The following is an 18070-nucleotide window of genomic DNA, read 5'->3' on the forward strand; positions in this document are numbered from 1 at the left end:
ATGTAAGACTACATGGTTGTTTGTTGTTATGAACAGTAAAGCATGGGTATGAACACAATAAAAGACTAAAAGCCACTATTGTGTTTAGGGCACGTGTTGTTATATTATGCGGTCTAATTATAGATACAAGGTATTGACTGTTAGTATATTGTATGTGTGTGTGGTCCAATTGTTGATACTAGGAGAATATGGTTCAATCATGGATACGAATACGATGAAAATATGGTTAAGTTATGGATACTATAAGAATATGGTCTAGTTATGGATACAATGAGTATGTGGTCCAATTAGAGATACTATATATGATAGTTAATGAAGATGTATGAATATATTGTATGATTGTATGGTCCAGTTATTATACCAGTAGAATAATAAATGTGTAAGAAAGAGGTGCATGCTTTTAGTATGCTTGAAGAAAATAAGGTTACAAAATGAATGAATGCATAAGTAAGAAATGTTATATAATTGTATCTTTGAATACGAAAGAATCACATGTCAGTTGTTTGTTTGAGATTGACTGTGTGTGTAAAGAAGAAAAGGTTATAACTCACTTAGCGTGTAAATGATTTTTAGTATGCATGCTTTAAAGATGTGACGAGATTGGGATACGTACAAAACTATCCATATTGAAGATTAGATTAGAGAAAGAAGTTTAGTGTGTAAAGTTTCATTTTATTTTTGTTGCGTAGAACAAACAATATAAAACAACCCCCGTAATACGGGGGATAAAAACTAGTATATATATATATATAGATGATGAGTTATCCTAATAAATAAGTAGTATCCTAGGAAGACTATGGATAAATCATAGTCATTGGATAATGTTAATATATAGTTGAAATTTAAAATTACCAATAACTGACATAGTTTCCTATAATTACTCTTTCATCATTATAACCAACATAGTTTTATAGAATTGTTCTTTCACCATAATTTGTAATGCCAAATGTCAAAAATTTGTTGGTTTTTACCATTCCTAGGAAACTCCTTATTCTTATTTGAACTCTTTTATATATACGAGGCTACAACACCATTACACCCCAAAAACAAAAACCTACCCTTTGTTGACTTGGACATGGCGCAAATCGCCCCATTTTGTAGCCCTCCACTACACATAGCCTTATAAATTATGATAGAAAAATAATAACATATTTAAAACAACGTTTATTTGGTAGTAAACTCGGGCGTTGCGTCGGCAAGTCAACGCAATTTCTGTTGGTGTAAGTTATTTTCATTACGGCTCTGGAGCCAAATTAACATAACTAGAAAAACCAAAAGCAACACTCAAATAGTTTATGATAAGAAACATTAGTATGATATTTAAAACGACGTTTATTTGCCCTAGACGTTGGTAAAACCCGAGCTTTGCACAAGTTTGCGCAAATTTTGTTGGTATCCGTTATAATACCGAAACTAAACCCAACAAATATATATCAAATTATCATTAATTTTTAATAGAAAAGGGGAAAAAAATAAAATTAACTCATCTAAACAAATAGACAAAATTAAATTAACTAAACTAAAAAATATAAAACATAAATAATAAAATGAAACTCTGTGGCATCGACATCTGAAATTTATTTATGGTATAATGTAATAACCGATATGTTCGTCAATAAATTAATTATTCATTAATTTTTAGATAACTGACATTAGAATATATAGACTGCCAGCATTAAATTATATGAAATAAAATATAAGAATATTGTGTAGTATATATATATATAGAGAGAGAGAGAGAGACTTCGCTGAACACTAAACTGGTCTTCTCTTTTTTTGACTAAGTTGGTTTTTAACATCTTTAGCAATGCATAACTTCTTCACCTTTCTCATTATATCCTCTTTTAGTGTTTATGTAAGTCATGCATGTCAAGGTACTCCAAAATGGGAGATTTTTGTTACGAATAATATTGATAGCAATATCGTTGGTCATGTCAAATCTAAAGATGATGATCTTCGTAATCATACATTTCCATTCAATGGAAAGTATAGCTGGTCCTTTTGTGAAAATTTTTTTGGCCGCACTAAATTCTATAGCTACTTCTGGTGGGGTTCAAAATTCCAATCCTTGACGTTGTACGATGGCGAGCTTAAAGACTTTTGTTGGCTAGAAACTGTTCAAACTCAACATTGTTTTTGGGTTGTACGACCAGACGGATTTTACGTAAGCCCATTTAATATTAGTTTTTCTCACGACTACTATACGCTTAAGAAACGTTGGGATTGATGAAAGTCGCATACTTGTAGTTATTAAAGGAAACATGATACAATCTATAGACTATAATAAAGATTGATCGATACGGCCACTGGTAATCTAAAATCTAAATATCAATGAAATAATTTACATCTTTGCGTGTACATGACCAAAAAATAAACATTGATATCGAAATACAAAAAATAAACATTGATATCAACACCGAATACCCAAATTATGAAAGGTTGATATCGAAGTCCGTATTGTGTGTAGAGTTTGGTACCGATACTTGGAAAAAGAATTCTATTCCTTGAAGAGTCACGTGACAGATTTGAGATAAAATAGGTAGTGTTATCTGCTAGGTAGTGACAACTAGCAAAATTACATGTCAATAACCGTAGAATTCATTAACAAAATACAATTAAGTAATTATGTCAATCATACGCGTTTTAAAAATATGCATGCTCATCATAGCTATCCAACTTTTATAAAAAACAATTTCACCATAATAACGAGTGTTTTTTTTATCTTTTATATGAGTACCATATTGCTATATAAAAATAAATAAAAATTCGTGAGTTTTTTACAAATTGTGTTTTATTTTTTCATAATGTTTTTGCATTGTGTTTTTCACATTGTGTTATTTAATTGTGTTTTTCATTGTGTTTTTATTTTCATTGTGTTTTTTCATAGTGTTTTCCATTGTGTTTTACCGGTGACTTTCGAATTTTCAGGCAAAATTTCCGAAGACCTTCCCGGCAAGATGGTGGCGATGGGTGGTGGTGGTTGTAAGAGATTAGTGAACATTTAAGTGAGTTTTTAATATTAATTAAGTGGGTTTTTGAAATTAAATTAAGTGAGTTTTCAATATTAAAGTAGTAGACTAAAATACTCTCCTTTCTAGTCTTCTTAGAAAAATTAAACTTCTTATTTGAACTTTCTCTGTATTATGATATTTTTTTATGTTGTAAGAGTATATATAAAATTATTTCTTATATACATCTTAGATGAAGTTGAATGTACACTCTATCGATGCCAGAAATCACCCACGTGAGTCATTACTCTACCATCTTATATATTTATTACTTTACTAAATTAGATATGTAATGTATATTACATGGATTAAATAAAATAATAAATGTAATGTTACATAGATAGTAATAAAAATATATATATATATATATGCAAGAAGCCCGTTGTTGCACGAATCAATAGAAATGTGCTATGTGTCCTCCCGATGATTTTTATTTATCTGTGATTTTTATTTATCATGTATAAGAATTAATATACAATATATGGTAAAACTTGTATAGTGAAGCAATATAAAATAGTAATACTATGTGGATGATTGACATGCAAATTTAAATATGCACGATTGTATAATCCATTAGATTGCGTTTATTATCTATTTAAATTATTTGGCTTGGTTAACTATAATAACAAGATTTTATTGCGATCAATAGTTACGTTAGATCGAGTCAAGTTAAAGTTTGAAAATTTCTTCATTTACTTCGAGTTTAAGAAACTAACGTTGTGTTTTCGAGTTTAGTTAACGACCTTTCTATTATGTTCCCTCTTTTCTTTCTTTTCTTTTCAATTCAGTTAGATCAAGTCAAGTTAAAGTTTGAAAATTTCATCATTTTTTCGAGTTTAAGAAACTAACGATGTGTTCCTGATTTTAGTTAACGAGAGAAAGGAAAGGAAATTTTTCACAAAGTATAGTATGTTTTTTTGGGCACTTGACTTCACAAAGTCGGGCAAAAGCTAGCTTATACCGGTGTCTCGGGATAATCGGGGTTGACACACACGTGTTTTGAAGCTTAAACGAGTAAAAAGAATACAATATGGAATTGTCACTTCCTCGCGACACGCAAGGGAGCCCGCAATGTGCACGCGACTATTTTGTCCTTCGCGACACGTGAAGGGCCATCTTATGTTCCAATGGTTGTAGACGACCTAGAGGGCGATTTTGCACTATCCTAGAGTTTTCATATCATTAAAGCGGCAATGGTTTCATCCTTTCAACCCGTAAGCGAGCTATTTGTCATGCAAAGGCAAGGCTAAATAATTTGTGATCACTTTAGGTGTAGGATTTTTGTGTAAACTAAATGTTTATGTGAATTCTATCTAGAATTGGATTGAAGTTTGATTAATCCTTCGTTAATCTAGCTTTATGTTTGTTTAGAATGATTAACCAGTTATTTCTCTAGGTTTCTCGTTATCATCGGTTATTTGGTTTGTGTTCATCAATATTTAGGATTAAGTTCTTATAGTCATAGAACCGGTTACCACTAATCATTGATTTATATTGATTTTTGTATTAACAAGATGGTAATTAGGTAGATCGTGTTCAATTGTGTCAATTTGTCGGATTAGTTATGTAAATCGTCACAACCAAATTACATAGTCTATTAATTATTTATCAATCTTAACTGACGAGTTATGTGTATGTGATTAACCCGAACCTGAAGTGTAGTCACCGTTTTCTCATATTGAATTTACAAATTACATTAAAACGTTTCTTGGAGTATTTTCATAATCAAATTCTTTAACCGCTTGACATTGTTTGTCCGCCCTAGTTCAATTAATCATGAAGCAATTAACTTGATTAGCATTTTCCAACAAATTACATGTGAATTTGGCACCTTATTTTGCCTTGTTAGTAAAGGTAATTTTAATGTTTTTGATTGACATTTCGACATCAATCAATCTTTCATCTTAGAAACTGATATATTGAAAAATATTATAAAAGTGTATAGTGAATAGTTTGTGACTGAGTGAAAACAGAGATTTAAATATGCACGATTGTATAAATAATTAGATTGCACATTATTGTCTATTTAAATTATTTTGCTCGAGTAGAATAAGATGATTAATTGCGATCTATCAATTCGTTGAGTCAAATTGATATTTCTTAATTTTTTTTCAATTAAAATTATAAAGACTTTCTAACCACTTTTAGTTAAAGTAAAAAAAAATACCAACCGCTTTATAGTTTGACAATATATTAATCAGATTCAATTTTTTTGTTACGAAAATTTAATCCATAGTTCCGTACAACTTTCTAACTAAAGAAGTCAAGAACCATTTATGTAATCAACCGTTATTTATACATGATTAAACATTAATAGATATGCTCTACGGATGCAACTACCATGGTAGAACTAGTTATAAACCTTTTGTTTTCCTCTTTTGTTTGATTACCGATCAATCCGGCCATATTCACCAGGAAAGTGCAAGTGTGCAACGTTTGAAGGTTTAAATTTGAGTCGATATGTGTTCATGGTTCACCAATCACCAAGATAGTGCAAGTGTACAACGTTTGAAGGTTTAAATTTGAGTCCTATACCAGACGATGTGACATTTTTATGTTTAGTGGCATGCCTTTAATTATGTACATATTTAACTCAGTGGTGGGAGATATCTTAGTAGGACACGTAAATACATTAGTCTTTGAGCTTTGTTAGTCGATCACTTGTTTTTTCGCTAGTTTGTGTCGGTCCTCACCATGTCACTTCTCTTGTATAGTCACAACCGACTTTAATTGAAGGATGCTAGATGTTCATACAAATATTTTCCATTTTTGACATCACAAAATCCAAAATCATTATCTCATCAGAATTAGAAGTTTGTTGAAAATTCAGAAATCTATATGGCGTGGTATATTTCAAGGCTATGTAGATGGTTAATTATGCTTAACTCTGAAATCTAGATTCATAATATTTATTTTGCGTCTTTTGATCATGCACAAAGACACACTTGTAGTATGTTCGATCTCAACTCTTTCCATTGCAAATCAATAATTTGATTATACTGAATAAAGAATTTGAAGAACACTCGTAATATAGTAAGATGTAAAAAACAGAAACAATCGAGTAAAAATAGTTATGACCCAAGCTAAACCGGTACTTCTAAAAAACGTAAAAGGACAAGAGAATGATAAATTTCTTGTACATCAAACCACTATGTCACAAGAGTATTTATTATACATAGAAACCTTAAAAAAGGGCCATGGCCTCCACATTTTGTGTGTTTCATCATTGTAAACAACTCGAGCCTATAACAAATGGAAATAGAGACCAAGATATCCAAAAACACTAGAAATATAGGCTGTTTTCTTTAGGCCATTGACTTCATAAAATCGTCCGAAAGTTTTTACACGTATAATTCCTCCCCTCCCGCGTTTCCTTCAAAGCTGCGTAAGTGATGTTAATATATTGGATGACCGTTGCTCTCTTTGGTGCCTCAAAATCATTGCCAATGGTTTAAAAACAATAAATGTATCAACAGCAAATTTTAATTTATTAATTTGTTGTCTTGTTAGTTTTGGAAAAAAGAAAAGAAAAAAAGAATGTTAGAGGAGAATATTTTAGCTAGGTCTTATTGTAAATATTTTTATTATAGCTAGATGATATTATTATTTAATTAGGTTTTCTTTGTAATTATCTTTATTATACTTGTATAAATTATAGTTTATCAACAGTACACTTATACACTTAGCTTGCTTTTATTATTGTACGAAACAAATACATAAATAAGGTTTGATCGAGGTGAGAATCTTGTGAGCATATATAGCAGGTTCATGCACCACTTTTGAAAGGGACACGTGATTGTATCAATAAATCAACGTTTGGTTTGATTATGAGATGTAATTTGCAAGTTGGGGGGCCATAATTTGTAGTGGTTAAACTTTGATAAAGAAATACTATGAAGATATTGACCACCCGATTAAAAGATCATTGATTAAACAAAAGTTGCATTATTAAGTAGGAAAGAAGACTACAATTTATATGATTTATTTTCAAAAAATAAAGTATTAAAATATGCATCATTCTCATTAGAAGTTTGAGCAAAATGTTTAACAACTTATATAATTATTATAACAGTTAGATCATCCACAACAACAAACTCATACAAACCGACATAATGAAATCTCTTCTCATCTTTAATTGGATTCAGATAAAGGTCGTGATTATCACTGAATCTGAATTGATGTTTTACACTGAATGTAGATGGGAGTAAGGACGATCTTCGAGACCAAATACTGTGGGCTGAGCAAAATAAACGAGAGGTATGCACACTTGATTTTCTGTTTAGTTTTGAAATTAGGCTAAAATTTTGTGTTGGAAATAGGATTATAAAAAACGGGTTACTTTCTTGCTTACTGATATGGCTGATTTGATCATCAATTCAGAAAACTGGTTACTTTCTTGCTTACTCTTTGGTGGATGGTATTCGTTTCGTCAGGTAATTTTCTTTTATATTTACTTTAAATAAATATATGTTTAACATCACTTAACTGTGTAGTGTAATTCTTGCTTTTTCTTGAATATGCTACTCCAAACAGTTTGTGCATTGATTTCTTAATAAGAACACATGAAGGTTATGTCATATCTCAAACGGGTCAAAACGAACAACATTAGCTGAAAAATGAACGGGTTAAAGTTGCCAAAGTGTATATTTAGTATTATAACCTCTGGTAATTTTTACTCAAAAACTTATATTATTAGTGTAATGATATAATGTTTACAATCATATTTAAAGCATAGATTGTTTTCCATCTTTTTAAAAACAGACAAAAGGGTGTTACAGCTCAATCTAGCCTAATCCGACCCGTTTGATCCACACTCTAAAATAACAAGTTTCAACCCCACCAGGTCAAAATAACCGTTTGACCCTGCATTACCCCCATCGGCTTAAAAGAGTTTGATTTTCTTATAGTTCAATCTGTTTTCATAAATGAGATTTGTGATCTATATTAATGCCTAACACATATTTTCAGTTTTTAATATTCTATTCAACTTCATGCGCAATCCACACTACAATTCACGCACTTTAACAAAATATGTCCGAGTTCACGAAACGCAAATAATCATTGAATTCAAAATCAATCTTCATCAAGACATGCTTTATTCTAAATGCTCAGTACACATGCTAACGTGCTTTATATGTTACTGCAGACGTTCAAGGTTAGTTGGAGCGAGTTTTGGGAGTTAAATTTTAATGGCCCGAAATTCATAAGCGGAACGTGACATCTATTGATACCGACTTGTTTAAAGAAATTGGTCCCAATATGCAAATCGATTCAACTCTCACACACAGGTGTAACACTTTTGTTTTCTCTCAGTTTCGGGTTAATGTGTGTTTTCCAAGTGATTATAAACCAGTGATATTTTAAAAAAAATTTAACATTTATATTAATAATTAGTTTTTTTATAGTAACTTGCTTACTGAAACACTTAATGCAACTTCAAATTTCAATAAGTAGTTAACATTTGTTTGATTTAGTTTGTCAAAATTGAAAATATGAATACCTATCAATAAAACAGTACACAAACGAACAAACCCGAGCATGGCTCATTTATGTTTCTTCGGTTCATTAAGAACGGAGTATAGCAAGGACTTATTCGTTTAACGTGGCAGTTGGGTTCGTAACAATTCACGTGGCAGTTGGTCGTATATATCAAGATGACTCACGAGACAAACCACGGGTTTGTGAAAAATTTACACGTTCTTTAACTGTTGTTTGTTTGTAAATATGATTATTCAAGTGGCATTCACCTATAGAACTGAAAAACCAGTTTTAAGTAGTTTATAAAACTAAACAATAAATAGCCCGAAAGTTTAAGGTCCCGATAAGTAATGACCAATTGTCCAATTAAACCTTAAATAATTAAGCCTATATTTATTATTTTGGTCCTTTTTAAGGCCCAAAGCTTTCAACCCCAAAGGTAAACAGAAGCGAGCCCATATTGAAAACTGAAAACCGCAAAAAAAAAACTAATCTAAAACCCAAAAACTGAATTTTGTAGTTTTGGGTTCGATATGAACCCAAAACCGACTAATACAAACCCATGTTAAAGATTCATAGTAATTGTTTTTTTTAGCTATTTTTTGGCATTTTTTGTTGCTGTTTTATTAATTTTTTTGCTGTTGTATAGATGAAAAACAATTGGGAAAGCTCGGTAAGCCTATCTGTTTAAATTTATAGCTTTTATATTCAACAAGTTAGTTTCTAATGGTATTCTCTTATGTAAAATGCTATCTTGTTGGATATTAAAAATGAAGGGGTATTTTGGGATTTTGCAAAAAGGATAACAAAAGTCAAAGCCTTATGCACGATCAAAGTCAAAGGCATAGTGCATATTTGTCTTTTGGAAGACAATTGGGAAAGTTCAGTAAGCCTAACTGTTTATATTTATAGCTTTTATATCCAACAAGTTAGTTTCTAATGGTATTCTCTTATGTAAAATGCTTTTTTTTTTTGGACTAAAGGATAACGAAGGTCAAAGCCTTATGCACGATTAAAGTCAAATGCATTCTAAGCAAGAGTTCTGAAAATTATGAATTCAGGGGCAACTATGGAATTTGGTAATTACAAAATAGGCCTCTTAAAAGAGAATTTAATAAAAGTCAAAGTTTGCTATGTCAATAAAAGAGTCATAGTTAAGCCAAAGGCTTCTGGATTGTATAGAGAATAATATGCAACATTGCTCGTTGATTTAAAGTCAATTTGATGGATCCTTTATGTTTTGGAGTATTAGAACGATGCTACAACTTGGTAGTTGGTACTACCATTATACGGATGGAATACTTTAAACTGTATAGGTTGGTTTTTGTCATTTCAAGTGTAGTAAACTATTACTATTACTATGGGAATATAATTGGATCATTGTATCAGTCCATACTTTGTAATTTTATATAAGGCCATCCATTAAAATTTGTAGTTTGACTATGCAAAGGGTAATATTGGGTTACTGTTAACATGATTCAAAATCAGCTCGGACTTAGAAGCATTATGAGTAAAATGCCGAAATGTTTTTTTATTGCCATTTAGGGTCGGGTTAAACGGCGTGTACTCGTTTTAGAAATAAAGGTATCAAAATGGACCACGGTCACATGGTTCATGACTTCGTATTCCCAAGTTGTACTTGTATTGTTTGTATTCCCAAATAATGTCTAAAGGCTAAATGCCAGTTGCGAGGCGGTATCATAACATACCAACTTACTAACCGGATCCATGTTGCGTCCCCGCCGCAACGTGCGGGCTCTCTCACTAGTATATGCATATGCATATATAGTATGTGTGTGTACACAAGATGGGTGGGCCCACAGTGCATGTTTGTTGCAAGTTTGAAGAGACAAGCCTATCACAAACTTCAAAGCTCCACAATAGTTGATTTAAACTCTCTTTAAGTTTGTTTGGTGCCACGTAAATTCCAACTTTAGGATATGTAGCCTAATATGGATGCTCTTATAATTTATAACTAACAAAAAAAATAAACAGAAGAAAAAAAACGATTATAATGTTTTGAATGGGTTTCCAGATCACCCAAGGTAAATTGGCTTTCCTTTTCTTATTAGCAACCCACATAAAAGAGCAATTGACAATGGCTCTCATTTTCTTGTTGCTACAGTCGAATAAGTATATTATGTAATTGTGGCAACAACCACCAATAAAGTTAGAGCAAAATGTGATTAAAAATTCAAGAAAAATGGTGCATAAATATAGCTACTATCTCTATGATTTTCAAGTGGTTAAGGCGGAGCACCATGTCTTGAATTCAAGTTTCACATAAGACAAAAACTAGAAGATTTCAGGTTAGGTCAGAAGATCTTCTCACCTATGGTGGATTTTCTTCTGAAAATAGAATGAAGATGATCGGATGGGTTAGTAACATATTAATGATCCAAATGACGATTCAAAAGAAATTAAAAGCTAGCTCTTTGATTTCATGCATGCTTTGAGTTTTTTACATACCAACTTTTGTTTGATTTGATACCCGTTCTGAATTTATAATAAGAATAACTACGTAAAAGTCAAAAATTCATCAAAAGCGTTAAAAAAATGTTACACTAAAAGTATAATAAAACCAATCTTAAGCTAAATAGAGATATTATCATAGAAAATTTTAGATGCTAGATTTTCTTTTATCATAATGAGCATTTAAATATATCAAAGACGCTTTCTTAAAATAAAATTATAGATAGGGTTAAAACAATTTTTTTAATCCAAGAATAGTATATACTCCAAAATACTTTTAGACACATACATCGCTATCATTATTATCTTCTCTACATTCTATTTTACCTAACCATTCTAATAATGCAATTAACATAAGACAAACGTTTACAAATGACATATATCTACTGTGAATTTGATGTTGGTATCCAATGCTCAGCACAACTGCACATTATTTTATTACTATAAAATTTGCTTAGAAGTTATAATCGTCGTCATATATTATAATTGTCACACATTTAGATGGTAAGTATACTTATCAAAATGGTGAGGGTATACATTATACATTTGGACGATTTAAAGGAATATATTATATGCTGGTCAATCTATATATATCTATCTTTTATTCTTTTAATTCATAAACCATAAATTTTAATACATAAATCAATTTAAATAATATGTAAATTTTAATTAATAGATCAATTATTGAAAAATAAATCCAAACTAGTGGGGCTAACTAGATTGAATCTGGCTCCACGTGACGTGCTATTTAATAAGCTGCAACCGCTATTTCATGGTCAACCTTTCAAAGTCAAGAAATCAAAGTTTGAAAGTCGTATTATGAATCCGTCAATCCCAATCACGAAACCTGCCAACCACCAAGTTGGCCTATTTGACCTCTTCACTCATCTCACTCCACAGTACCTGAAAGTGAAAACACAACCACTCACACATTTAACATTATATTATATTATATCTACATATATATATAGGCACACACACATACTTAAAACGTGATATAAGGCCCACGTGTCTCACCCTCAACACAATTTGAGCTTGATCATCGACCATACTGCAGCCGTATCCAAGTACTCTTTTTTTTTACTACATTAAGTTGTGACGAAACCATGGTTTATTTTCATAGGGTAATCAAAATTTATTATCTAGTTAGCTTCTAATAAAAATATCAAATGCATCTATATATATAATTAAGTACATCGTACAGACGAGCTAGTGTGGTTAGTAGCTCAACGGAAAAGACAAAGTCTTTAAAACAACAAGGTTGAAGTTTTTGAGTTTAAGCCTCACATATGATCGACAAAAACTCATCGTTCAAACAAATACATTATAATGTACCGTGTTTTCTAGTTACCCTTTAGAACAACTAATACTATACTCTTAAATTCACCTCATTTGCCTATTGCGTGATATGAACCCTCATCCTTCAAAGAAAGGAGCACATATTACGCCATCAGATACCGACACTTAGGCTGAATATATACCATTTGGTACTATTTTTTTTAGTTATTTTTAACTTTTTACTATTGTTAGTGTTGAATATTCTTTACAAGATGCTCATGGAAGCTAAATAGTAACGTCAACATTATTAGTCTTATTATGAGTTATGACCAGCCGCCATGCCCAAACAAAAAACCGTTTAGATGTCCCTACTTCATTAACCCCAATAGCAACACGTTCATGCACCACCCTCACCTATAAAGACAATAAGACACCTCTTTAAAATTCCAAAACTGTATACTAGAATAATAATTTTAAATTTGGTAACAAGAAAATAAGAATATATATATAATTCTTCCATCCTAAAAAATCCAGCATGGATCCTTCTATTTTCTACCACCCCTCACAAGAAACCTCATCATTAGACTACTCATTTGATTTATTATGTAATGATAATAATACTAATTATTATTATAATCAACATAATCACCACTTCCTACATTTCAACGAAAACGACTCCGAAGAGATGCTTCTCTTCGAAGTCATATCCGGCTCCCACAACGTAAAACAAGAAGCGTGTGTAGAGCTAGAGAATAAAGAGTGTAGTTACAGAGGAGTGAGAAAGCGGCCATGGGGAAAGTATGCGGCCGAGATACGTGACTCCACTCGTAATGGGATTAGGGTATGGCTTGGGACGTTTGACACGGCTGAGGAAGCGGCTCTAGCGTACGACCAGGCAGCGTATGCCCTTCGGGGATCAGCCGCGGTCCTTAACTTCTCGGCAGAGGTAGCGTATGAATCTTTAAGAGAGATGGATTACAAGTATGAGGAAGGGAGTTCGCCGGTTTTGGCACTAAAGAAGAAACACACCATAAATAGGAAATCACCCATGAAGAAGACGAAGAAAGAGAAGGAGGTTAAGGTTGAAAATGTTGTTGTCTTGGAGGATTTGGGTAGTGACTACTTGGAAGAGTTATTAGGGTTCTCTGAGAGCTGTAGTAGTAGTAGTAGTTCTAGTTGGTGAAAGTTAAAGGGAGGGTGATGGGTATGTAATTGAAAATAACTACATGTATATAACATGCACCCAATTGTGGTTTTAGCTATTTGTATATATATTATTAAGTAGCTTGGCTTGTGTTTTCTACAATATAATATATATTCAACATGATGAACTTTGCTCAAAATGCAAGATAGATACATGGATGATGGACTTTGCTCAAATGCAAGATGCATTTTTCTTATTATAAGGGAAAAGTCTTTGTTTTCTTTAGAAGAGATTACCCTCAAATGGGCTTAGGCCCATCATTAATCATTAATTCATTCTTCTCCTACTAACATCTTTCACTATAATTCTGTTCATGGTAATATGGTATGCATATATATACTTGGGCTATGAAGTGTCATGCTACTAATTTTGAATATTCGCCGTTAATAAAAGACATATCCTTCACTCGTACATACACATGCTCATATTCATGTTCGTGATACTCTTTTCCGACTTCTCAATTGTGGAGAAGGTTGTGGTCTTGTGGACAACACAAAACAGATGATGGAATCAGTGTGGCCAATTTTCATTGTCTTAAAAGAACACAAAAACTCATTCGTGTGGTTCATATGGGCATGGTGATACAAACCACGTTGTGGTACGTGCATTTGGAAATTTTGTAATGTTGTAGATTTTTTGTACACGTGAACTCTATATATGGAGTTGTGTTTGTCTCTTAGGTGTAATAAATCAGTCATGTGGGAATTCAAATCCTAATCTTGCATGCAACTTTTGATGCTTCTATTTATATTGCTAACCTCAATGAAATTTGACTTTCTAAATAAATAATTATATGTAAATTGGCCATTTGCTTATGCTCTAGATATATATAAATACACTGCATAAAACGATCCCAAACTGTTTTTGAGGTAAAACGATCCATTTTTTTAAAAATATATTTATTTATCTATTATTATTATTACTTTAAATTGTCATATAAATTTATAAATTTTAAATATATGCTTTAAATCTATCAATATATTTATTTTGGTTAATTTAGCAAGCTATATATTTTTTCGGTTAATTTAGTAAATATATACCAATCACTTTCATATATAACAAAGTTTATCATATTTAATTTCTTGGTTTTTTTATCAATGATTGTTTCGGGTTTTGTGGAACATAGATTTGGTTTTTATAGTAAAAAATTGATAAATAGATTGTTTGGTACATGTTAACTACATATAGGTCAAAATTTGTTATTGGTCAAAAAATGGGAAATCTAAGTATTTTTAAAGTTTGAGAATGCAAATAGATTTATCATCTAATTTGTTACGGGTTCAAAGTGTTTGCTTGAAATGTCAAACGGATGAAAATTAGAATTTTAAACATGACTTGGGTTTCAAATTTATTTTTAAGAACATTTTTGGAAAAAATCAAAAGGTTCGGGATTTGGTAAATTGACTATTATTCCCTCAATTATTAAAATTTAAGAATAAATTGTGAACACTTATGACATGCCACTCTCGGGCCTATCAATGATTCTAACATCTATCAAATTTGAAGCACTTGTGTCGGCATTAATTTTTCCTTCAATAGTGATCAGGATGTTGTATGAGAAGTATGTCATGCAACATTATGCTCAAATAAAGCAAAATATTCACAAAAATAAATGGGATAACATGTTATTTTTTATGTTGTCAAACTTATCAAAATCTTTTTCATGGTTTATCTCAGAAAAACATAGTTCTTAAAGAACAACTGTCGTTATAATTTAATGTTCTCATTTTCTTCTATGGGTTGCAAATTCATAAATATATCAATAAAGATAACGTTCCTTTAGTATTTAGGCCAAATGGTTAGAACTACTATTGTATGAGAAATCTACTTCCTACATTATTTCAGTTATACCTATATGATACTAACAAGCGTTCTCGGGTACGTTTTTGAGCACACATTTTTTATTAAGTTTATTTAAAAATTCATTTTGTGATATAAATAAAATTAATTTATATATGCATAGTATATACACAAGCATAGATGTAATACATTTTTTATATACTTTATGAAATTATTTTCTTTACTTATAACTTTATAATTTGAATGATCCCGTGTGTTACATGGGCTCTAAAACTAGTTTTGTAATAAATGCTTAAATATTTTTTCATCATTTATGTCATATTATAAGCTACTTGTTACATATTTATTTAATTCTTAAAATTTCATAGATTTTATTTATTAATATGTTTTAAAAATATTTTTTATCAACCCATGTGTCATGCGGACATATAGACCAGTGTACAATAGATACCAAATATGTTACATAGAGATTTATGCTAGTTCATTGTGTAGGCACTTTCGTCTAAGGCTCTAAAAATTGAACGATCGACAAAAACCAATAAACATATAAATGTATATTGTTTAGTTTATTTCTTTATATAATGGAGGAGGACATGGGGGGATTGTACATATACAAGTAGTTTCATCAGTGCACCTTGAAATATCGTTATCTTTCCAAAATTTGCAACTAATGTCGCACTCTCTTGGGACGCATTCGTCAATTATCATACATTTTCCAGCAAGATGGCTCGTCTCCTGCGTGTATCCAAAATGTATTATAGATCTTTATTATTATCTTATTAGCTCAACATATCAATTAGTATATGTAATAACTATGATTTACTAGTTAAAGAAAAATAAACTTATACCATCGGATGGAAACAAGCCGCATGCAAGAAGAAATATGATGATTGTTGTTGATATGCTTTTCATTGCACCTCTAAAACTGAACGATTTGGTTAAATAAAGGCATAAGAACACACATATATATACTTAACGTACCAAAAATAAAAAAAACCATGTGTGTTATTATATCATATCATATCATATCGTCGTATCGTATCGTATCGTATTGTAGCGTAACCTATCATATTGTATCTCGTATCATATCATATCATATCATATCATGTCATGTCATATCATGTCCTATCATATCGTATCGTATCGTACCATATCGTATCGTATCATAGCGTATCGCAACACACCTTATCATATCGTTGTTGTAACAGTGTGCTCAAGTAACGACATTCAACGATACTACCACCGATGTATGATGTTACATCGAGAGCAATGACTAACTTAAGATGGTTTAGTGGTTAAACGATCAAAAACAAATATGTGGAATTGTGAGTTGGTGACGATTATTGGAGAATAATTAAGTTAAGGGGATGATTATTATTTGTAACATAATAATCGTTAGGGGCTTTTTAAATAAATGATGAATGTCGAATAAGAAGTTATTTTATAGTTTCGCACAGAGGTGGGGAAAAAACCGGTTAACCGACTCAACCAAAAGTTAAAACGAAACCGAACCGGTTTAAACCGATTATGTAGATACCAGTTTGTATTTCTCACTACAGAAACTGGTTGAACGAACCAAAACCGTCCAAACCCGATCGCAACCCGAACTGAAACCTATCGTAAACCAGTTTTAACCCGTACCAATTTAGTATTTGAAACCGCTTTGCAAGTTTCGTATCAGAGAACATATATAAAGAATTATTTGATTATCGTTGCAGTTAACGGGTTCTTGATTATTTAATTAAAGTGTTAATCAAAAAGTATAAATAATTGTTATTAATTTGTTTAAATAAATATTATTTATTGTATTAGTTTAAACAAATGTTATTTAACTAATTGGTTTAAATAAATGCTATTTAGTGTATTATTTAAATGTTAAAATAAGAAATCAGATAAAAGGCTTCGTTCATCAAAGTATGTCACTGTTACAAGAGCGGAAATGAATGAAATCCCGTCGAAGATTGCGCTTAAAAGAAGGAACATCACGGTGGAGGATAGTCGGTGTTCTTTATGCGATGCGGGTTACGAGACCGTGAACCATATCACTGGTGGTTGTTTGGTTGCGGCGATTATGTGGGATCATAGAAGTCATCGGTGCAAAGTTCCTCCTATCTTTGGTCTCATGGTTAGAGATTTGTTAGAACTCCATAAGTCCAATGATATTGGTGAAATCTAGAAGGAAGTTTTTCACGGGGTAGTAATTATAGCTTGTTGGAGAATTTGGAAGGTGCGAAAAAAGAAAAATATTGAAGGAAAACAAGTTAAGATAGAATGATTTTTAGGAGATATAAAAGCGAATGACTTTCTTTGTTACAAGAATAGGTTAAAAAATAGGCATATAATATGGTTGGTGTGGTGTAACTTTATGTTCATGTAGTTCCTTCGTATCATATTATATCATATCATATTATTACTTGCCGTATCATTTCATAATGTATCGTATCATATCATATCATTACATGTCGGATCATTTCATATTGTATCGTATCACAACGCAGAATAGCCTATCATATCGTATCATGGTTGTGACAGTTGGCCCAAGTAATGGCATTTAACGATATTGCCACCGAGGTAAGATGTTACACTAAGTGCAACGAGTAACTTAAGATGGTTTAATGGTTAAACGATCAAACATAAAATATGTGGCAGGGTGAGTTGGTGACGATCATGGGAGAATAATCAAGTTTAGGGGATGGCTATTATTTATAACATAATAATCGTTAGGGGGCTTTTAAATAAACGATGAATGTCGAATAAGAAGTTATATGATAGTTTCGCACAACGGTGGACAAAAAAATTAGTTAACCGACCCGACTAAAAATCAAAGCGA

The 18070-nt window shown here is 31.4% G+C and overlaps 1 pseudogene; it reads left to right on the forward strand.

Annotated features, from left to right (window-relative positions):
• The first annotated feature begins 12558 nt into the window (after positions 1 to 12558).
• LOC143618744 (ethylene-response factor C3 pseudogene) lies at positions 12559 to 13430 on the forward strand (annotated as a pseudogene).
• Positions 13431 to 18070: the final 4640 nt, after the last annotated feature.

This window comes from Bidens hawaiensis, unplaced genomic scaffold, assembly GCF_021521415.1.
Source record: "Bidens hawaiensis isolate Kalapana, Puna unplaced genomic scaffold, B.hawaiensis_p1.1 tig00002338_1, whole genome shotgun sequence".
Taxonomy (NCBI): Eukaryota; Viridiplantae; Streptophyta; class Magnoliopsida; order Asterales; family Asteraceae; genus Bidens; species Bidens hawaiensis.